The 24,507-nt window shown below is 42.5% G+C and overlaps 1 protein-coding gene across 1 annotated transcript in view; it reads right to left on the minus strand.

Annotated features, from left to right (window-relative positions):
- The window catches only part of cdh11 (cadherin 11, type 2, OB-cadherin (osteoblast)), a 46,634-nt gene extending 36,844 nt beyond the window's left edge, over nt 1–9,790 (minus strand). The window contains exon 1 of the mRNA XM_084682198.1: nt 9,335–9,790. The gene's annotated coding sequence lies outside the window, so the exon portion shown is untranslated. The remainder of the gene's footprint in view (nt 1–9,334) is intronic.
- Nucleotides 9,791–24,507: the final 14,717 nt, after the last annotated feature.

Here is a 24,507-nt window from a genome sequence, read left to right on the forward strand (position 1 = left end):
GGTAGCATATTTACTTAAAACCTTGGCGTCTAATCTCTAAATACCTTAAAGCGTTTTCCAACCACAAAGAGCAACGCAGTGCAACAGCTATGGAAAATACATCAGAAAACCAGGCTTTGGGACAAAGAAAGAAAAAAATGGCGTCCTTGCAGTAGACAGAAAGACAGAGCAGAATTGGCCTGTGGGGTCTAATAGGTGCCAATTCCCCAGCCATGAATGGGTTCACTGATGCAAAGCTAGCCTGACAGTCTGCACCAAAGCAACCAAGCAAACAATAACAGATGCAAGTCCCCCCAAAAAATATTTCCACTTTATACTTTTTTCTGTCTTTTCTTCTGTCTCACTCTAGCTGTCTTCCCTCGCCTGTCCTCCTTCTGTCCTCATTGCCTTTCAACACTCCATCCTACAATTCTTTACCATTAATTCACAGAGGGAAATCTTGAAACACCTTGCAGAAAAAGGGTGTGTGAGAGAGGGATAAAAAGAGAAGGAGGGAGAGAAAGAAAGGGGAGGAGGGGAACAGCCCATGCAGGGTTAGCTAGTCAGGATGGGTCACCATTGACCAGTCTCCTTCCCACTGACCTGAATTAACAGGGTCTGGCAAGGAAGAAGCAGGGCTGGGGGGCTGAGGCCTTCTTTGTTGTTGTCTGATAAAGAGATTAGGGCACTGTGAAAAGAGCCAGGGCAGAATCTCCCGGCATCTCAGATGCTGGGATGAAAGGCCCATTGTAACACTGCTACACATCCTAGCTTCCCTGAGCACTTGACAACCAAAACACTGGACAACAGAATTCCTGTGTCAGACAAAACGTTCCTTGTCTGCCCCACCAAAAAGGTTGATGAGCCTCATTTACAAATGTATGCCTTTGTGACCACGTAATTCTCCATTAGCAGAGCTAGTAGAGGCAGAACTAAATAAATTATTCACATATTCTCTGGCCTCTAATAGTTAAAAAAAGGAATAAAACGTTCATAGCGATCACATGACTGAGTGCCCTTGAAGAAGGAAATCTCTCCAAAGGAAGCTCAGCCATCAGCAGGGAAACATGTGGTGGTAGTGTGTGTGTTCTCTCTTGTCTTTGTGCCTTGCAGTCTTTGACTGGTTTGTGTGGTTAAAATCTGCACGTCAAAAGCAGGGGAACTATTTGAGAGGGCCACCAGATGTTCCTGTGAAATCGGGTTCACATACATGCATGCAGCCTTCTCTTCTCTCTTCCCTTTCTATTATCCCCCTCTTCTATTTATTTCCTCACCATTTCCCTAAGAGGAAATGAGAACTTTAGATGTGCAGAATCAAATAAACAAATGTAATCAATGACACTCCATTTCTTATTATAATGACAAACACACATGGGGGAGAGAAAAAAATCAAAAAGGACGAAAGGAAAGAGAGAGATTTGCATTCCTATTTAATTTTAATGCATCCAGGATGGAGGCAGAGCAAGAAAGGGAGAGAGAGGGGGATAGAGAGACCACATCATACCACAGTACACAGCCTCCATCCCTCTTTCCTGAGGAGTAAACAAACCAATGATGATCACAAGTAGCAGCAAGTTTTGTTTCATAATTCATTTGAGACAGATTTCCTGCCATGGGTAATCGAGAGTCTGAAGACTTCTAGGGACAAGGGTGTGAATACTGACGACCACATAAAGGCATTCAGTGATTTTCAATGCATCCACTCACTGCTTCCAATGTCTTCCTGCTATATTCCTTCATGTTCAGTCTGCTGATACCCTAACAACAGAACACTTGGCTAGCTTCAAACACTTCCCTTAACCAACACACACTTGTGTCTCAAAATAAGTGAAATAAATCTACTTCTTTCACCATTTTTCGTTCCAGAAAGTCAATAACCTTCTACAACCAAACAGCAAATGTACTAGAAACAATTAAGAAAACAAACATTTTTTGATGAATTTTATTGATTTGAGCTTTTCTACGACTCAAAATCGTTTCATGATGGACAACTGCTAATTGTCCTGTGGTGAGGGTATTTTACTGTGACTAGTAGAGTTGTCACCTTGTCTAACCTTTGTCACACTGTGACCCCTAAGTGGGGGAAAGAGTCAGGGGACAGGGACCAGCAGCTGATTATCCACGCTCCACTGAACAGACTTCGAAGAGTATTAGTATACATTACCAAAGCCTTTAAGACCCCCACATACATCCCGATTGCACCATGAAGGCCCTGTCAGTCAGTATTTAGGTCCCACACGCCACACAATGTTACAAACAACATCTAACCAAGTGGAACATCTGTCAAGTTCCTATTTGGACCCTTTACACGTGGTCCAAGACAAGCGCACATGACAGACATCATTAAACCATGTGTTGTGTCTTGTCCGTTGAGCTGGAGAGGCAGGAAGACTGGCAGGCAGCTAAGAAGCCCATGAAAAGGTACAGTAATACCAAGAAAAGAGTTTTAGGTTGACTGTTGATGCAAGGGGAAGGTTATGGGAAAGAAAGAGGCCTGAAATTCATTCCAACGGAACATTTGGAGAGAGCGAAATACAATGACAGCCAGCCAAGACGTGGATAGATGCTCCGAAATGAACTTTACACATGGTGCTATTTACAGAGTGATTTTAGAGTGCTTGTGTGTGTGGGATTGTTTTTGCATGTTTAAGACTGGACTAAACTCATGACTTTCTCTCGGATCAAAACAGAACCCTCGAAGCAAGACAAAAACACATCTGAAGAGAAGTACAGGTCTTTGAGGGTGCAACAGAGAGATGAAGGACAGCGGGCAAGAAAGGCTCTCTCTCACAGTGCCAATCCATCAAGCAACCAATTCTGCCCTTTATGTGGGCTGTATTGTGTTTCCACCGTCTCTATCAAGCTCTTACTTTCTGTCAAGATAGAGGAAAAAACCCATCCCCAGTCCCACCTCCCATGGCGAGTCTGCAGCAGTGGGCAGGGATAAGAGTGCTTAAACTGTTTCTTACGCACCGTGGGACGCTTCTGAAAAAGGAGAGCCAGTGAGTGGTATCGGTCTCTCTTGCCAGCTCATTCAAATATCAAAAATCCTGACAAAGTGAAAAAAGCCAGCCTCTTGTTCTCTGTTGCTTTTGCCAAAACCCTGCTAATTTCACAGTCTGTTGAAGCAAACTTGAATAAGCATGAGAGCTAACACGGGCCTTTTCATATCTAGAGACAACTTTTAAATAGCTCGACATCAACAAGAATTAGAACAACAAACAGGTTGTGATTCTGGGTTTGGTATCTCAGTTCTTTTATTATCCTCCAAGACTTAATTAGACTACAGAACGCTGAGTGCACATCTCTGAATAGTTTAATTGCACTGAATCTTACACTGCCAATAGCGCAGCAAAGGATAAAAGGGAGAGGGGTTAGAGTAAGCATTAGCTGATTATGCAAATGTTTCACCATATGCCAACCGATAATGACTGAACCATGTGCACTTAGCACTCTGATTGCAGACTACGGGTGATTTATAAATCAAAAAGATGTTAGCTTGGAGATAGAGTACGGGGGCGGACCGGCTGCACACTTAGCCACCGTGTGCTCCATCTTATTGGTCCCTTTGAGCAAAGGCATGACTACTTGTGTTCTGTTTGCTTTACGAGTTAAGGATTCTCTTGTGTGACAAGGAGGAGGTAGAGAGGGGTGCAGTGGGAAGACGGGGGGAGGGGGGACCAATTAGGGTTATTGCAGATGTAGAGAGGGAGCAATAGTGCACGACATTGCTAATCAATCCCCACCCCGCCCCCTTACCATCCCAAAAAGTGGAAGCCAGGCGGCTTGATTACAAGGTGGAGCAGATGATTACGGTTTCCTAACAAGTAGCCTGTGTTCTTGAGGCTTAGGTGGATACAAAGAGCTGCCTTGTCTTCTCCACTGTCCCGTTCCTGCTGAAAATGGAAACCATGACGACATATGGCCTCTGTGTAGCACTATCTAAATGAAAAGCAGCGTGGTCCAAAGCGCAATTGTGTAGCTGGGTCATCTGTTAACTGTCTCTCTGACCTTGTGTATCTAACATAGTCTACAACTGGATTTATATCAACAACTTCCATCAGAATAATACAAAGATCAAATACAACTGAACAAACAGCGAGGATCCACGGCTTGTCATTGAGATGAGAGAGGCCCTGCCATCAGAGTCACCTCTGCTCTGTGTAAAACAGGGTTAAGAAGGTCTCAATCGCCCGCCATAGCCCGGCCTTCCATTACCATACAGACATGGAAGCCAAATCCCTTATGGAGCATGTTGTCTTTTTAAAGGTCAGTCCAGCCACAGCTCTAGCACAGGCACTCTTCTGGGAAAAGGGCATACTATCGCAACAACTCTATATAGGGCTGCCATATTACGCAAGTCTACAGTATGAGAAGCAGACTGGGAAAGGGAAGAAAATGCAACTGAAAAATAAAAACTGTTTTAACAGATATCTTAGACAGTTACAGTTGAGATTCAGCGTTGCATGATTGTGGTGAACCAGAGATGGATAGTGTTCCACATCTAGCTGCATTGTTGAAGTGCAGGGCAATAAGGGTGCACAATGATAAGTACTCCAAGAGGCAGACCTTGAAGCAGAGATGAAGTCTCTAAAAGGAGGTAGATCTAGACCATGGAACGATGCCAAGTATGCCAGTCTTTATCTTGGAGGGGCTTAACAACAAGTGAATGAGACACGGGCTGTCACATAGATATCAGCTCCTTTACAGAGGGGATATTAGCTTCCATGATCAGACCAATTCTTATGCAACTGCAAGTCTGCCCTAAATACACACCACTTTCCAAACTGTCCTTGGATGAAAGAGCCAGAAGACAATGAGATTCAAACTGTGATGAAAGAGATGCTGATGTATTACGGAGCAGAGGCTGAATGGTAATGAAGTTACACATCAGTCTGTCTACAGTAGCCTCTCTCTCTCTCTCTCTCTCTCTCTCTCTCTCTCTCTCTCTCTCTCTCTCTCTCTCTCTCTCTCTCTCTCTCTCTCTCTCTCTCTCTCTCTCTCTCTCTCTCTCTCCATAACACTCCATCTCCTTTGAGTGTGGATGTTTCTTTCAGGGTTAGGGTGAAACTAAACTAAAACCAACAATTTACAAAAATGCTTGGTATTAACAAAATACCAACTGAGGTCATGTAAAAACCATCATTAAAAAAAAGAAAGAAGTATATGACTCTTGAGTATAATCAGCTAAATCTACTGTGAGACTAAAGAACTGGGCAAGAGAGATCAAGACAAGCTGCACGCTGCAAGGCTCTAACAAACAGCAATATGATAATGCAGCACTTGATCAAAGTGTGGCTTTGACATCTGAGAAGGGAAAACGCATGTTGCTGACACTGCATCAAACATGCTCCTTCCATCGTAGGTAAAGGTTAAGAAATACTGTACATTTGCCCGTCCTTAAGGGGCGTGTTTTAATGAGTGAATAATTTCACTAGAGCAAGCAGACAGTATATTGTGAATCAGGGCTAAATAAATCTGAACTTGTAATCAGTTAAGCCTTGTTGCAGCATGTGGCCTTTTCAAGCAGAGTCATTGTGTACTAAGCTGCTGATTTTGACACGCATATGGGCACACGGGTTCAGAGCATGTGCGCACTCATTAACAGTCACACAAATAGAACTTATATATTTACTGAGTACATCCACAGCATGTGCTTAGTTTTGTTTCATCAGTAATACTGGATAGTATTATCATATAATTGTGCTAATGTTCTTAACATTAATGTAATTAAAGGGATTGGATTTAAAGGGATTGGATTAAAAAATTAAATAAGTGTTAATTTATGTTCATTTTAGTGACCAAAAAATGACTTTGATCAATTGACTCCTGCCCATCTGACTAAATGTAAGTTCACCCAAATACTGTAACTTGTAATAATTTGTACGTGGGAGCCAAAAGGACACATTAATATAAACTTTATTTTGTATGTTTGTATGTACTAAATGTCTGTGTAAAACATATCATTTATAACCTTTACTGGAGGTAACAATATAACCGCTCCTAGGTATTAGAATACACTTACCACTCAAACTAAACAAAAAATGTCCCTTTTTAGTACCCTAGCTACTGGCAGTATGGTATGTGTCATGGGACTTTCAACATGCCATGCCAGACCTCACTGTCGGCCATTTCAAATCAATTAAACAACAGAAAACACACTCAGCAATGCTAGGGAAACTCATACACAACATTTTGGGGTGAGCATCATGAAATGAGTCACATTCTGTAGTACAGAAGATAAGATTTTGGTGGTGTGCTTGATTGATCAGTATTTTCATGAGTAATAAGCACACTGGCAGGCTCTCAATCAAGCACATGAATCTACATATAAAGACTGGCTATACAGAGAGAGAGAAAGAGAGAGAGAGAGAGAGAGAGAGAGAGAGAGAGAGAGAGAGAGAGAGAGAGAGAGAGAGAGAGAGAGAGCTGATGTGTTGTATTGTACTAAATTGATTTCCGTGGCTAAATCATCATACCCACAGGTTTACCCACTCAGGGACATGTTTTGTATAACCACGGGAGTAGAGGACATCCAAGGAACATGGAGCTGAGAAATGTGTGTGTTTGTCTGATTATATTCCAACAGCCTGAAGCCACGACTGCTTTTTAAGAGCAAGGTCAGGGAACCCCCCCCCCCCCACACACACACACACACACACACCCTGTGTGAAATCTATCACAGGTTTAATCACCGGGGATTAATACCAGGTCAGTCTGAACATTAAATTCATGCTCAAGGGCATACAGTAGCAAACAAAGTATTCTAGTGTAACTGCAGATGCCAGTGACAGATGTAAACGTGAGCCTGGCAGCAGTTTTCTTTTTTAAATGGAAAGTTGGAGGCAAGCTGTGCACCTGAGTTCACACCTCACAAAGGACAAACTTTTCCACAGTTCTCTACCTATTTTCTCTTTATTCTCCCTGAAGGATAAAAAAAGAACTCCTTGAAAAGCTACTAGCAGTCAAAATAACAAATGCCTTTATTTGTTGAGAATGATTGAGGCTCTTCCTATATCGACCCCCAGTAATGTGGAATTGGAATAGCTCAGCGTCACAGCAGCAGAGCACAGGGGCTGGGAACCAACCAACCGCCGACCGCCTCATTCGTTTTCTCCCCCCCCCCCCACGCTCCTTCTCTCCCCCCCTCCATGGAGCACCAAGGTGGTAATGTGACACCGAAGGTAACAGAAGCCACTGACTAGAAAGATGTTAATCCTGACAAAGTGCCACAGCATTAGCCGGGGCCTCTGTTAGATTGAATTCGGTGTCCCGTGGGACCGTGGGCTACACTGGCGGTGGCTCTCCGTCTTCCTGAGTGGCCCTTGGAGAGTACAGGCACATGGAGGTAAGCAAAATGGGACAGCTCTCCAAAGAACAACAGCACCCTCTATTGATTTCTTGAATACATTTATTCTCTGCCATTTCTGTCTGGAGGGTGTTCTGGACGGTTGCCCTGCTGGAATCTTTCTTTTTTTGTTGAGAATATGAAGGATATTTTTGTAGAGTTGGGTTACCTACCTTCAATTACTGTTACACCTTCCTGACTGATTATTACCTCAAATTATTGTTGGAAAATATAACTAAATATTACATATTTAAATAGGATATATAAAGTTCCTATATTTGACTAAAATGAACCGTTCAGCACATTGGGTCTAGTATTAAGTACAACAGTATACCTGTTGTGTCCAAATCCTAAATGGTCATCGAAATACTTAAAATAAAAGTATAAAATATAATCATAGATCAGAGGCATCCTTTGCTGAGAGAAAAACTTGTATCAGGAAGTTTCTTTGAAGTCTTTATGTCTCTACTGATATATCTACTCCTACAGTGAGCCAAGCAACACTACTGCACTTACACAGTAGCCAGTGTTTCTTTGAAGGATGGCAGCTAAATGAGTCTTCCCTGACTCATGTGTTTGGAGTTGCGCAAAAAGAACAGTAGAACATTTTCATAAAACCTATTCCAGTGGGTAATAGATATTACCCATGTTAAGTACCCTAATGTTGGACAAGAGCAATCCCTGATGTTCAGTAAAAAAAAAGATAAGTAGTTTTCATATAAGTAAATATAAATAAAACCTATTCCAGTGGGTAAAAGATATTACCCATGTTAAGTACCCTAATGTTGGACAAGAGCAATCCCTGATGTTCAGTAAAAAAAAAAGTTCAGGAATTTTCATATAAGTAAATATAATATTAAACTGTTCCTTAAATGGTCCAGACAAAACACACAAGAGCAGGAGGGTTTTTCCACTGAGCAACAGTGCGGAGAGGAAAGCAAGCTAACAGAGATTATTTCTAGTTTACAAAGCTTTCTAACTGTGGACATGATTGCTGAGGATTTCGTGAACAGTCAATGCACTGGTACAGCAAATGACATGACATTGTCTTCTTACCATCACTCCATCAGATTAGTTAAACTGAAATCAGTAGGATTTTCTAGTAGGGCTCATTTGTTTCTTTTTTTCTTTTTTTTCGAACGAGCTATTGCTTATTGCTTTGCATTTTCAATCTTTATTGCGATAAACACGGAAGGAAATTAACTCAAATTTAGATTTCATATGAATACAGTTTACAATTGCTACAGCAGGCAACCAACCAACCGGGCATCTCAATGTATGATGGCTACATTGTGAATAACTGTTTCACAGCACCACAGAGGCTATTTTGTGGTTTGTAAATGTGTACAAATATTTACAGGAAATGTATTGCCAAATAAATCAAACGATGCACAGGGAAACAGAAAACAAGTAGCAAAACAGTAGCGCTCACATTCTAATATGATTTGGATTCCTATTCAGTTCCAGCCAGCCTATTCGGCCATTGATCATCATAATCACATCCACGCATTTCAGACGCACACAGAAAGTTAGTCTATCGTAAATTCGAATCCTGGAATCTGATTCTAGGGCAAAAGATCTGAAGAGGGGGTCATATAGGCTACGCAGTCAGCTGTTTGTGCAACAAGACTATGATGCTGAAAGGGTGGACTATTAGTCTATATACTGCGAAGTCTATACAAATTAATGTAATAATAAAGTCAGCTCACATATTTTCCAGTTTTAAATGGATGGGGCATAGCCTACAATTCGTCGGAATCTGTAATGGCCACATCTAGACCTAGGAGCGAGATGTAGGAGACATTTAACATGTCACCCTATTTTCCTTCAGGTTGATGAATCAAATCAACATAGATTTAGATATAGGGGAGTTCTACAGTGATAGTTCCATCGATATTTAAAATTCCAAAGCATCACATGCAGGGATAAGTTACATTGGGACGCGCCAACGGCTACAAAAAGTACAGGGCAAGTGAAAAAAAAGAAGACCAGGTAGTAATATCTTACCTTCGGACAAAACCAGATTATTGCAGTTGCTCCACTGATTGTGCCATTAGCGGTGACAGACAAACGGCCACTTCTTCGCGACAGGCTATGAACATCCAACAAGACCAGTTCTCTCTTATTACCACTCCAGGTCTAGACGCTTCTCCAGTCCGCACGGTTGGGTGACAGAAATACCAAGGAGCTGTTAAAGGAACTGTAAAACAGAGCAAGTCGGCACCTAGGAGGAGTAGACTATCGAGAGCAAAGGATAAAGAGTTAAGGAATGGAATCGTAGCATCCCCTCCACGATCAGTCCTGTGCTGCCTGCTGCTGAGGAGCGCGCGCGTCCTCTCTAGCTTCCCAGTGAAACGGAATGAGCCACGCAGATCTCAGCAGCAAAGAAACGCAAGCGTGATGTCTTGCCGAGGGCGGCTAACTAGAATCACCCCTCTCCATGCGATACCAGATGGAGGCAGTTTCTCATCTGTCGCACGTTCCCAGCCAGCGCAGGAGAGCGGCTCAAATGGTTACTCTAGGTTCAGAAATCTCTGGCCAATCAAAATTGTCGGATGGAAGCAAAGCCCTCCCTAGGGACCAAATACCCTGGGGAGATTGGAGAAAAACTCATCTTCCAAAATAACGTCCAGCCAACATATATGATAAAGAAATACTTTTCATTTCTTGTAAAGTGAAAACAGCAACATTTATAGCCCCAATTTTAGCCTTCAATATCCGGTAACCTTTTTCAATTGGTCAATTCAGTGGTTATTCAACCTGTTATATAGTCGTTAAGAATCCAGCCCTGGTAACCAATGGGCCTCGCTCATATGTAGGCTATTCTAAGGAATATATTCAGCAACCCGAAATGCAGCAAGTTCCATAAGTAAAACATGTAGTTACATGGTGCTTCAGAATAGACACAAAACACAGTAACAGGAAATGCATTGAGTGAACTGACACAGTGCTCAGTGAAACACTGTCCTTTAACCCACCACCTGTTTTGGTTGAGGTTGTCTTGGAAGCAAAAATAAACAGAAACATTGGTATCATTGCTTGACATCTGTGTCACTCAAGTGCTAAATAATTATGCCATATTCTAATATATTTATTACAATTTATTTGAGTGTGTAAGTTACACCAAGTGAATGGTTACAGCTCAAGCTCTGGTCAATGTATTGCATTGTTGAACAGGATGGAACGAAGTATAAATGTAACTTTTAGTGTGTATAGCTTTTATGACTTCACAATAATACAACAGTCATAACACATTTGTCTGTCAGTTATTATATTACAATAGGGACCTCTGGACTTGTGGCTGTGAAAGCTCTATCCACCACCCCAGAATCTCAAACACCATCCTCCCAGTCTATGCCATTTGGCTCAGAAAATAGTGAACAATCAATTCCGTCAGATTATTAGCCCGCCTAATAATTGAATTGTGCTGTCGCAGGGGTAATGGATTCACTGCTCACACAGCCAGACACATTTAGCACTGACTTTCTTTAAAGGAGGAGAGCTAGTGAGAGGGAGAGAGAGAGAGAAACAGAGGAAGACAGAGAGAGAAAGACAGAGAGGGAGAGACAGCTAGAGAAAGAGCGAGAGGGAGGGAGAGGGAGAGGAAGTAAGAGAGAGAGAGAGAGAGAGAGAGAGAGAGAGAGAGAGAGAGAGAGAGAGAGAGAGAGAGAGAGAGAGAGAGAGAGAGAGAGAGAGAGAGAACTCTTCTTGGGTGACAGTAGTAGATAGCACAGCAATCAGCCTTGTGCCAGGTTTTAATCAGTTCTTTAACGGCTCAAATTAGCCTTTGGGTAGAGAAAACAACATTACCCATCCAATCAATCTCATGGACGTGCATCATCTGTTGTATTTGAATGTAGTGAGAGCAGTGGGTTTTCACTTCAACTGCAATGAAACATTATCGAAAACCAAAACACAAGCACTTCAATGGTATCAGCAAGAGGGAGACAGATGGAGACACCGACATGTTTTCAGTTGGAGGTGAGCATCACAGGAAGGTCTGTTTTTTTTTTTTTTTTCAAGAAAGAGGGAGATGGATGGAGATAGATCTGATTGGTTTAGAAGACAGTCAAAACACCCACTGTACTGCTTCACTGCCCAGACCATTTCAGGGTGTAATTGCTTAAGTAAACAGAAGGGATCTCATGCAAAGGGATGAAGTGTGAGTCTTTGACATAAGTAAACAGTGTGAGATATTTGACACAACAGCCTTAACTTTCTTCTCACCCCTTTCCATAACAACTTTGTTCATTGAAAGCAACATTTTATTTAACGAGCCATTAAGCAGGTTTTATAGGAACTCTACAGTATACAAATGATTAAGACATGCATTATTATCAGACATACGTGTGGGTGTCTGTCTGGGATAATTTCAGCCTTTCAGATCCAACTTTGGCTGATTACTGAACTGCAGCTGTTGTTACAGTAAGTAGATACCCGACAGACACTTTGAGTTTCTTAACTCTTGTCATTGGAAGACAAGTAGTGCTTAAGGCATCTGCCTGCCATAAGATGCCAACGTCAATGCTTATGATATTTCAATGGAAATTGGACTGGTTGTGTTTTCAGACGTATAAATCCTTTGCGTTTCAAAGTAATGATACTATGTTTAGAGGGGACCCTCCCAAAGCATCCTATTGGATTATAACGACTAGAGTACCGACGCGCTCTTTCCACAAAAACGAAAACATTGATGAAAACAAAAGAAACTAGGAAATAAATGCACATGTAGGAGTACTTTTATTTAATTGAATCTCTTTTTATTTTTGCCATCCACACTCTAAGACCGATTACTATGTGTGGACAGATTGCCTGCCACAGCGTTCCGCATGCCTGGGTGGCCCGGTTGGAGTGTCTATCTGTCCGGGAAGGCTTTGGAGCAGGGGTGGGAGGCGGGTGGGCCATTGACAGGTACAGTGGGTGTAACTGAATGAAGGTGGGCCTGCACTGCACCAGTTAATGGAAAGGAAACAGGCTGCCGGGATGAAATGGGAATTCCACCGGCACAGATGTGTGTGTGTGTCTTTGAGTGTGTGTCCTGGGGACCTGCTGTGTGGGTGATATCCAGTAAATAGGATAGAGCCCTGCAGGGATCAGTATTCAGGGGAAGGGGGCAAGGGGGTAAGGGGCAGGGCTGTGGGAAGGACCTTTGAGAGAGAACACCCCCCCCCCCTCCCACCTTCATCCCGCCCTCATCCCTCTTCTCTCCCATTTCTGCCATGTGTGGTCTGCTAATCTGATAGCATGTGGTGAGATAGCCCCAATATAACCTTTCTCTGATGATGGACTTGGGTCATTTTGTGGAGAAAGGGATAGAATATGTCGATTACTGGTAACTAAAAACAGCATTGTAAAGAATTAATTATGATAACAAGGTTTTGCGTGATGTGCATGAATCAGCCAGATAGTCACTTTGCTGTCAGTCTTCATCATACTTGTGTGAAAATTAAACAAACACAAACTTGAAAGCAATTTGCATTTTCCCCTTGCTGTGAACCCAGTGTTGTGAGAGAAGCATTCTTTGGTAAACAAAGTTTCAGAGCCTCAATACAAAAGAGATAAACATGGTTTAAAAATCAGTGACGTAAGGGTTGATGATGACTTTACAGACTGAGAGTTCAGATGAAAGACACAAAAAGTAAGGTGAAGAGTTTATTTTTAGCTAAGCACATGAAGTGCATCATACACAGTTGTGTGTCAATGACTCATTTATCCAGTCATATACATTCACTCTTTCCCATTCACACGTTAATTCATTCATGTAATCTCTTTACAACCATGTTTGAATATACTTGGACAACAAGGAGATGGACCTTTATAAAGTATTTTGAACTAAATGAAAGCAAAATTATGAATTCTGTTTATTCTTAATCATAGACGTCTTACAGAAAATAAGCTTTTAAGAACTGAATTACTGTTCAGAATCTGTGAAGCTCATAGTGGTTGATTCTTGCTCAGGTTTTGTATATTCTGAACAAATCACCATGTGAGCTGAACCAACTGTGGAGAGAGACGAGGGAGTCTGCGTAGGTGGCCATTCTGTGGTCTTCCCCTGTCTGTCAGCCTTGGAGAACGGAGGGCCTTGTCTCTCAGCCCTAGCTGCTGGAGGCCGTCTGTCAATCAGGCCTGATAGTAGCAGCAGAGCTAGCCTGTCAATCAGCAAGCCTGTGTGGAGATCTAGGCCCTCTCCTGCCCAGCTGGGAGCCCTGGTCTGAACCACATTAGGCCCCGCCAGTGACCCTCACCCTCAGTCATCCATCACTTCTACAGTAAAAAAAAAAAAAGACAGATTGTTTCTCTCACGTTGGATTTCATTCTGAGGTTTTGCACCATTAAATTGTTGTTGTCTCTGTCTGATGTTTTCAACTGCCTTGTTTTTCGACAATTACTGTTTTGTCTGTTTAGTTTGTTTCTTTGGGATAAAAGAAACACTCTATTATGAGGCACGTCCTCTTTCCTACTGACAGAAGCAATCATTCACTGCCAGGTGCAGGTGTTTTCATGAATCTTAACCTGTGCCTTGCACACAATCTCGGTTGTGTGAATACAACAATAAAAAAAGCACTAACATATTTCATACTGTATGTTTCATATGTTAGATGTGTGTATACAGAATATCTTCGGTATGTCCCCTTTTTTTCATGACAACTAGCATGGACTCATTTGTGCAAAACCCGATCACCTGTGTCTTCCCAGCATTTTTTGTTAATGTTCTAAACAGCTTCTTGTGATTTCACAGAATGATTCACTTTCTCAGTGTTCAATTTCCCCTTTAAATGTTCATTATGGTCTCATCCTTTTGGGCCCTACCACATATATGTATTGAAGAGATTCAATGGAAAGTTAGAATTTCACTGTCACTATTATCAGTGTACCCCTCATTACTATCAGACAAAGATAACAGTGTCTGCTAGTTAAGCATACTGAAATCCTTCAAACCTTGTGGGACTTGCCTTGCCTGTCGCCAGCTGGCAGAAGAGGGCAGCCATTTTGTGCTGCCAAGAAAAGGAGATCAGGGAGCACAAGCACACCAGGGCCAACCCAGTGCCACCCAACAGCACACAAAATAGACCCAACCAAGAAGCCTGTCATTAGACACGTTATTTCCAACCCAGGAGAGACACACACCTGTGCTCCGTGCCCCAAGGAAGTAATTTACATGGCACCGCCTCTAACTCCAATTCAAATTCTCATCCATTCTATTTCAGTGTTCAGATACCTGCCGGTTACTGGTTACTGTGAAAGGCTTATGTTGTTGTTCTGTTGGTTTTATCTTGGTGTCTGTAAAATGAGGAGACAATGCTCTGTAGTAACTCTACCTTTGAGACACACGTCCATGCTGGATGTGCACACATCAGTTCAGTTTGGCAAGGCAAGGCTGCTATTGAGGTGGAAGTTTTCAAATGTCAAGCCGAGAGAGATTAAGTATCTAGTGTAGAGGGACTGCAGTCTACTCTGTTCCACATATTTTGATGTAGATTTTTCGGAATTTGGTATCCTCGCAATGACAAAAATCTGAGAAATAAATCCTAGGAAACAGTTCTTAAAAGAAACATGGATCTCATTGTTATGCATGAAATGTCTCTGTGAGTTATGTGTGACACTAGAATTGCTAAAGGTATGGTGCTCACTGTGTCATAGGTTCTGGGAACATTCCCTTTACAAATGGAGGTCATCAGAACGTTGCAACATATTATGATACGCAGACAATTGCCAAACACACTAGTTCAACGCACATAATCAGGACAATTAGTTAATTATTCATAGAAGCTGATCATTGCCTGGGAGCTATGAGCTAGATACAGAGAGTTACAGAAAGTCTCATAGGGTCTTGAACAGAGAATTAGAACAAAGTGTATGACTCAGACATGAAATGGGTCCTTTGCTAACGGACTTCTTCATGAACACATGGAAGGTTTCACAGAAACTGCGTTAAAGCTGATTCCCTAGTTTTTTCCTCTCAGGAGAAAAAAAGCCTAGTAAAGAAATGTCCTGCATTTTTGGGTGGAAGTAACCATCTATCTGGTGCAGTGCTTCTCTCAGAGCTGCCAAAATCAAATTCACCAATCCAAGATAGCTAAGGCATCAAGACATGGTGAGAGCATTCTAACCATACATGAGGTGCAGAGTCTAGAGGGGAAAGAGGAGATGCTCTCTACTGCTGTCAGGAATCTATTTACTACAATGGTGGTGCTGCTGGATGAAGAGATCTTAGTCAGACAAGGTTTCACTTGGACTAAGTAGTCAATGTGTAATTCATATTGAGAATTGACTAGGACAATCCTTGATTATGTATGGTTTTAAGGATGGAGCTTGTACCAGCCTTTTCAATCCTATTTGACCTGACTGTCCTTCCACACCAAACAGCTCCCATGTGTCTCAGTTGCGATGCTAACAAGTGGGTGAAAATGGAGGGCCGCTAACCCACTAGAAATGTCTAGCTAATTGTCCACTGCTGGGTCCAACACATTGATTTGGATTAGTGCCGGCCATCGTTTTTTTTTTTTGTGTACGTGTGTGCGTGTACGTGTGTGTGTATTGTATACATGCCCATCTGTGTGCACTCCTCTCTCATTTTCTCGGCAGGCTGATGCAGCATCACTTGAGCACAGTCACATTCTATTAACACACTTGTTTCCTCTTTCCCCTTCTGGTAAAAACCTGTCATCCTCCAAGTGTCCACGGAACACAATTCTACAATATGTTCAATGTTGCAGTGTGTAGAGAGTTTCAGGACATTATATCTTTCATCCCTTTACTCGACTTCTCTGTTGCACTTTGTGCCCACTCAGCCTTCTGTGACATCTGCACCACACACTACTAAAGTGCATACACATGTGAGGCACAGAGAGACTGCAGGTTTATCAGTCAGCACTAGACACAGATGGTGCCATGAAAGCCACACACCAGCCGAATTATATGGTGCTGATGTGATGCGAAATTAAACAAACAACTGATGCTAAATCAAAGCCTCTACCTACCATACGGAATTGTTAACTGGTGTGTGTGTGTGTGTGTGTATGTGTGTGTGTGTTTGCGTGTGCGTGTGTGTAAGGAAAATGTGTGTCGTCTGTACTTATTTCACGCAGCCAAGTTTGTTGTTTGATCGTGTTTATTTTCTTTTAAAAGAGCAGCTTGATGTCTTCTGGTCAGCTGGCTGACTAATCTCTCCATCACTGTAATTAAGGGTCAAACAAGTAGAAGTTTTTGTCTGATTGCTCTCAGCCAATTATTGCTTCAACAGATGCATGTCAGTGGAGCTTTGATGTACACTTGCTTTTCCACTGGGCTAATGGCAAAGACGTCTGATATTCTACGATTTTGATAACGGAGAATGAGCAACTGAAATCAGCTACATTTGTTGCAAGAAAACATGCAGCACTGTTTACTTTTAGTGTGTGAAAGAAATAAGTACTGAGAGAGAGAAAAATGTGTACAGAAAGATGTGTGTATATATATATATATATATATATATATATATATATATATATATATACGTCAACGGAAACAATGAAGAGAGGAATAGACCAATGGAACATTACTATTTAATGGTAACATGACTTCCTGACAATACTCCCTAGAGCACATGAGGGAGTCTTCAACATGGATTTAGATACTGTGTACAAATACAACAGATGATAAGAAAAATATGAAGAATTTATAAAATACAGATGACTATATCCTATATCCTACTTGCATAGTATACATTGGTCAACATATTATTTTGAAGCCTGTACTTTGTGTTGTTGTCAATGTGAAAGACACAAATTATGTTCATGCCATTGGAGCACGTAACAAACATAAATGGGTACTGTTTACAAAGGATGTCAGTCAGTATTGGGACAGCAGGTAATGTGCTCAAAGAAAATTGTGATGAGGAAGTGTGTCTGTGTGTGTGTGTGTGTGTGTGTGTGGGGGGGGGGGTGACGTTTCCTGAGTAATGGGATCAACTCTGTGGCTGCATTCCTGTGAATCTCTTTGATTTGAATCAGGTGCAAAGACGTGCCATCACTGTGGTCAACACTGGGGGAGACAGACAGATACTGCTAGCTCAGGTCCTTCATATTTATGTGCACACAAAGGCAGCTGTCTCTGAAGAGCCTTTTCACAAAATAAACATGTTCAACCTCCTGCCTTTCCCCATGTTTGATGGAAGGTAGAGAGATGAGACTGGACTCTGGGGAACCTGGTCAGTTGAGAGGAGAAAGAGGACAGATATCACCCTTGCCTCTCTTGTTTGTTTGAGAGGCCAGTCAGGCCTAATGGCACACTCTCCCTCCCTCCCTCCCTCCCTCCCTCCCTCCCTCCCTCCCTCCCTCCCTCCCTCCCTCCCTCCCTCCCTCCCTCCCTCCCTCCCTCCCTCCCTCCCTCCCTCCCTCCCTCCCTCCCTCCCTCTCTCTCTCTCTCTCTCTCTCTCTTCTCTCTCTCTCTCTCTCTCTCTCTCTCTCTCGCTCTCTCTCTCTCTCTCTTTCTCTCTCTTCGTCTCACTCTCTCTCCCTGATCGTCTATGTTGCCTGGGAAAAGGGTCAAGAATGCAGAGGCAAAGAAAAGTTCCGGGAAGATGGTTCTGGAAAGAGTGAGAGCAAGAGAGATCTCTTCTAATTCACTTTAAAAGATGTTTGTTATTGTGTGACTCCAGTGTGGGGCCTATGTCATAGGAAAGGCACTATATTCTGAAGATCATAAACCGCATATGAGGCGCAAATGTTTTTTCACCCCAAGGGCTGCCTTTTTGTATGCCTCCACAGAGCTTGCTCCAAAACAAAACAATTAGATCATTTGATTACTCTCAGGGACACTCAGACGACTCCAATCTATCAGTACCTCCAGACCTTGTTTGTGGCTTCTGTGTTTAATTCTGTCTGAACAGTAACCAGGTGACCCAAGCATTGCATAGCCAAGTAGAATTAACAATTGATCTAAGCTTGGAACGCACAAACACATATTCAGTCTCCTCCCTCAGCATGAGTGCCACAGGTCTAGTGCACAAAGCAAATCCACTTAGTCATTCAAATTTAAAGTTGTTGATGACTTCAATGAGTTCATTAACCGTCCAGACTTCAGTAACTTCTGTTCCAGATAAACAAAACAAATACTTTCAGTGTCTTGGAGACAGTGAAGATAGATAATATACATGGCAACAACGCAGACGTGAAGCTAGTCCACAACTTTTATGATCATCAAAGTCTTCTGTGGATCAGCAGCAAGCTGTTTACCACAGTGACACACGAGAGACTGACTGTCATGAAAGGCTGGCACAGAGCAAGCCATGCCAGAAAGAAGAGCAAAGCCTTCCCAACCCATGTCCTTTCATACGAATTAAGCCCAAACAACAACATGCGTTTTTATTGCTATCAGAGCGGCAGCTTACATTACGAACTGTGTAAGCTGTCTGCACCACTGTCAGGTTGAGTTGCAGGGGACAGTGCCTGCATCTTTCATCATGATGATTGCAACCATCTGGGTTTAATAGGCAATGTTGCTGCTTCAGACGTGGAGTCTGGACCAGGTTGAAGAGCTCTGTTTGTCAAGGGGCTCCTATCATACTGGAGGGTGTGTGATTGTGGACAACTCATCTGGTAGAGACTCTGGCTCGAATACATGAATTTCTGAAGTTCCATTCATTGATCCCTGGCACCTTCCCTGGGCTTAATTAAAGTCAAATGATTCAGTCTGTTTGTCCTCCTTCTTCTCCATGGGTGGGTTAATGGACCTCTCTTTAATAGCCCTGACTGTCAGCTCACCATTGTACAGTCTCAGCCCTGGAGGCAGACCTCATATGGATCTCATTTGGTTGGGAGAGTCTGAGGGCTGCTTAAGGAAATACAATTTAGGAGATTGGTCGCTATATATAGAATAGAGGAACTAAAGGCGATGGCACAACACTGGTAGCTGAAACTGAGGGTAATAGTTCTCTGGTCAAAAGTTTGACTACTAGGGAAATTACTACTCCTATAATGATAAGTATCCTCTGCATGGAGTTATTTCCACAAGGCCCTCTTGTAGCATTCAGAATAAGCTTTACCATCTGCTCTCCATGACTAGCACACACACTCACCGCCCCAAAAAGTTCATTAAGGAAAGGTCAACCATGCTTATTGTGTAATAAATGCACCACCACAACAGAAATACAATCCTTTGTTTACATGTTCAATCTGTCCGTGAAACAACTGGAACTGGTAGACGTGGCACCCAGACGGTGGTACACAGCCGTTCTGTCTCAATGGTTATCAGACAAAGTAGCCTGGGCATGCTGTATTTCCATAGGACATTTCCTGGACAGAGAATATCAATCTTACGTTAAGGTTGCCCTTCCTCGTTCCCATTAAGACAGAGATAGACAGAGAGAGAGAGAGATATTGATGGAGTGCCCCTCTTTCTCTCCATCCTCCTGCCCCTTTAACTAACCCCTCCCTCACTCTTATTTAGTTGGAGAGACAGAGACAACAATAACAACAACAGCGTTGGCTTGTGGCCAGCTGCAATCTGAGGCCAATGGATCCCTCATAATAAATGAGAGTGTGTCAGTGGGGGGAAATAGGATGGCGCAGATGATTAGTGAGCTGCTACACTCTGGTAAGGTTTGACCTTTCAGGGCCACCATAACGTCCTGCCCAAGTCAAAGTGTGCGTTGATAACTATTGAGGATGGAACGGAACAACAAGAGTATAGACGAAACAGGTAACAAACGGTTATGTTGTGGCGCTTGACAAGTATTTCCTGCGCAACACATGTCAAGGACATTGCAGGCTAAATGACTTATAGTGTGTCTGTGTGCACATCTCCCATGAACTATGTTACGCCCATGTGATGGACATATGTTCACTTCATTTAATGCTGCACTGGCTTCTCCAGAAGATTTAGAAGTGCTTTGTGGTGCAGCAAATCCCAAACCTTGGCTGTTGGCATGATAACATGCAATTCTCGACAGGGAGGCGTACTGCAGATTGCTTTCTGGAATGTAACTATGTGCCTATAAACAATATCAAATAAATAAATTAATGAACTACCATTAGACACCAAATAGATCAATACAAATCCACCTAATTAAACACAGTCTAAGTGTATTCAACTCATGCAGAACTTGTAAGTTCCACAAGGCTTTTTCATGTTATCAACCCATGTCAAGAATCAAAGAGATGTTCTGACCCCCATCTTCTGAGATTAGCTACGCAGCCCGGATATTAGTCAGTGGGTCCATCTGTCTGTCCAGGCCTGTGGGTTTCTTATCCAGCAGGGGAAACACTGAGTGTCTGTGTGACACACAGTAGTAGGCGAGGCGCTCAGTGGAAGGGAATAGCTGCTGCAGGCCCTGGCCTTCGCCCTTGTTAATTGCTTTAAATTATTAAATTGCAACTAAAGCCGAGGACGGCAAACAGAACGAATGCTTCTCGTGTGAGAGTGTGCGTGTATTTACAGAGATGTACTGTCCATATCTCTCTCTCTCTCTCTCTCTATATATATATATATATATATATATATATATATATATATATATATATAGATATATATATATATATATATAGATATATATATATGTATATATAGATATATATGCATATCTCTATGTATATCTGTGAATATCTACTGTGTGTGTTTGTGTGTTTGTGTGTGTGTGCCAGGTTGGCTGGGCACAGAGCATGCGAAGAGGAGACTTGTCACATGCTCCAACCCACCGCCTACCACTCACACAGTGTGACTGTTCTAAAATGATAATGTACCACAATTCACAAAACACACCGGAGATAATGTCACAAAATGTTTGCGTGTAAAACAAAATGGTTCTGAAGACTACATTTTTGGGTGGGGAAGGTATGAAAGCACTTGACACGTTGTCTAATCAGACAACATTTCCTCATGCATGTGATTATGACAAAACCTGTTACATATTGCAGTCTCTCTCACACAGATATGGTGACATTTGTCATTCACACTGCAAATAGAAAGGGCAGAGTAGGGCTGGCCAGTTCAATAACACCGTCCAATGGGCATCATTCACACAAGCCGGCCACCACATCTGTCAGATATAATTCAAGCCATTATCAGTCTAAGATTATTGATTGGAAAGACTCATCCATTTGTCTTTGTATGCTCACATGGGTTAACTTGTACATATATCAAAACCATTTGAATGAGAGGGAGATCAGAGGATGTGGGGCCACGGAGAATGTGTGAGGTTACAATGATGCAGCTCCTCAATCTCTGGGCTGCTTCTCATTCACCTTCCACCATGGAAGCAACATCATTTCATCATTACATTACATGAACATTAGGGTCTTATTGTAGTCAGGAAAACAGGGGGAGAGGCAGGGAGAGATAGGGAGAGAGAATGGTCAAAGGCCATAAACATTGGCGTATTTAGGAAGAAATTGGTGCACAAAGTCACACACAATTATCTATGCATGAGCACTTCAATAACGTATGGGCAACACTTTTGTTCCTTGTCATTTAAAAAGTAACATTTACACTATGAGCCCCAGTATAGGAGTGTAACAGACGTGGCTTTGCAAGGTCTGTCAGAGGTATAGAGGCAACCGTCCGCTCCCACCGGGAGTCAAACTCACCACCTCTGACTTCCCAAGCGCCACCACTACCAACTACGTCAATGAAAAACTAGCTATTTTCTGACGCGGGTGGCATTTTAAATACTTGAGGAGTGAGTTTCACCACACACCGGCTACAGGAGCATGCAAGCAATACTATCCCAGTCAGACATGATTCATTGAGTAGGATGGGGGCCTGGTGTTACAGATGGTGGTGGCCAATTGTGCATTATGAGGTCCTCAACTCTCTCAACATCATACAGACTCTGTAGGATATGTAATACAATGGGGCTTCAGTCCCTTTATCTGACAGGCTCTCAGCAGTGATGGTGTAAACAAGAAATCAACAGCAAATTCAACAATCTACTTCATTGTATCTTGACATTTCATATTACATCTCTGAGACATTGGCAGGCATAATGGTTGTTTTTGCAAAATTTACTGATTACAATTCTATGTGTAAATACGTACATGTGAATGTGTTTTATGTTTATGTTTCAGGTATCTTTCGAGGCGAGAAAATGTGCTCACTTTGCAGGATGAGGAAAAAATACAGACAGCACTAACACTTTTTCAAAATCTTACTTCTACCAAAAAAACACTGAGTCACAGTTTTTCAGCGGCTAACATTACGCTTTTTTAAATGCCTCTCCCGATGCTTTGAAAGGACATTTTGAGACATCATGCTGCCCTTCTTTCAGGATAGGCACATCATGTTGGTTGTCATGTCTTGTACCCACTCTTGGTTCGTTTTCACAGTTTTGCCAGCCAGCAGAGTGGAAGAGGACAGGCTAAGGAGCGGGACGAGGAGTCCTCCTGTGAGACACAGGACACCCTGCATGGTGAGAAGTCCCCACCTCCTCACGGAGAGAAAGCTTTTTGCGGCCTGTCAACAGACATGTCACAGTTACCCTTTTTACTGTTTTGCTTTTCCTTTCTTTTTTCCCCCTCATTTGTTGTTAAAAGAAACAGCTTTCTAGTTGCTGAGCACCAACATGTCAGGACCACTGGGAGTTCTCAGCTTCTGGCTGCTATCTCGACATCCTCTCTCTTTCTCATTCAATATTTCTCATTCTTTCTCCCTCTTTCCGTGTCTCTCTTTTTCCTATCGTCTTCCATTTCTCTGGATGTCCATCTGTCTGGTCTCCTTCATTGCACAACTTACTTTCACAGGAGATGTAATCTATTGGCATTTACAGTTTGTAGCACCAGCCAATCTGAGCCATTGCCTTTAACCCCTAGCTCTGAATCTAGCAGTACAATGTGTCTACCAAACTCAAAATACACAAGATTACATCAACAAGCATGAGATTGAATGAATAAAAGAGGCGCTTGTGTATTCCCACACTAATATCTGTCAGCTCGAGTTGTGTTCCCTTTCGACTGAGGTATCGTCTTGTACGGCCTGCCAGCTTGATAAAGCGGGTTACCGTGCGGAAACAGAGAGAGACGCAGGCATGACTCCCAACAGAAAACTGGCAATCCTACAACAAGGTATTCGTCACTCACCAGGGACTATTTGTTGTGCGTCTCAAAGAGAGGATACTTCTGCTCCTGCTGCCAAGCCTCATCATCAGTTTGAGTCGAATAAACTGTGACAGGCGGCCAGGTAGCTACTGTATGCTCTGTACCCAGAAAGTCAAGAAGAAAAGTCAAACTTGATTCTTTCAAGATGGAGCACTTAGCCTCTGAGAGTGGGGTAACTCAGATAATCTCTTCCCAAGCAGCAGAAGACGGTGATGAATTACTCACTTCTCTGAAGAGTTTAGGGCATAACAGACAAGCAACTCTGAATTCCCAGTGGACCGCAAAAATAATTCTGTCTGACACATCTTGGTATCTATCTATGCCCAACAGTTAAAACATGGGCTGGATTTCAGCAGCATACTGTAGGAACAAAGATAAAAGCAAGACAAATATTCAGATACCAAATAGATCTAAAGACTTTTGAACGTTACCAGCTACAAAGATGATGTCTGGATTGAAATACATTACGGAAGCTTACATGGAACTCAGGATTTAATGGAAAAAAGAAGAGACCTGATATATTCAGTATATTTACCAAATGGTTCAGATACAGTTTCCAAAGGAAGAAATTCAAACGTCTCCACAATTCCCCCAATACCACAATCTAGTATTGATTGGGACATCCAATTGTCCTATTTAAATGTCCATTTCCTGATTTTCTTCTTACCTCCCCCTTGGGCCCCAGGTGGCTGAGTAATCGAGGGCTCATCTATTGATCTCACCTCTAATGTAAAGTAAACCACTATTTTTACTCCAGCCGGTGGAATGACCTTGGGCCACAGTTTCATTCACTATGGATGGTATTGAACCATAGACTTTGGTCTACTGCTGTATGAATTACTGTATGTCTAGGGAATCGTTTGTGAAGCCTCTTTTTGCAATAGATAAAAAACTGCCTGGACCTGATCCCATTCCATCCCAGCTGTGGAAAACGATTGGCAGAGTTACAAGTGTGGGGATCTTAGCTCTGGCTCTGCTGGAGGTGCAGAGCTGTGGAAAGGGAGAGTAGGTAGGAAAATAGGCTGATGTGAGGGGAGGTAGGTTTTGGGTGGGGAAATGCGTGATGTCTGCAGGTGGGGGAGTTAGGGGGGTGGGGGGGTCATGCCAGGG

This window comes from Hypomesus nipponensis, chromosome 19 (assembly GCF_054491055.1).
Source record: "Hypomesus nipponensis isolate SF chromosome 19, ASM5449105v1, whole genome shotgun sequence".
In the NCBI taxonomy this organism is placed as follows: domain Eukaryota; kingdom Metazoa; phylum Chordata; class Actinopteri; order Osmeriformes; family Osmeridae; genus Hypomesus; species Hypomesus nipponensis.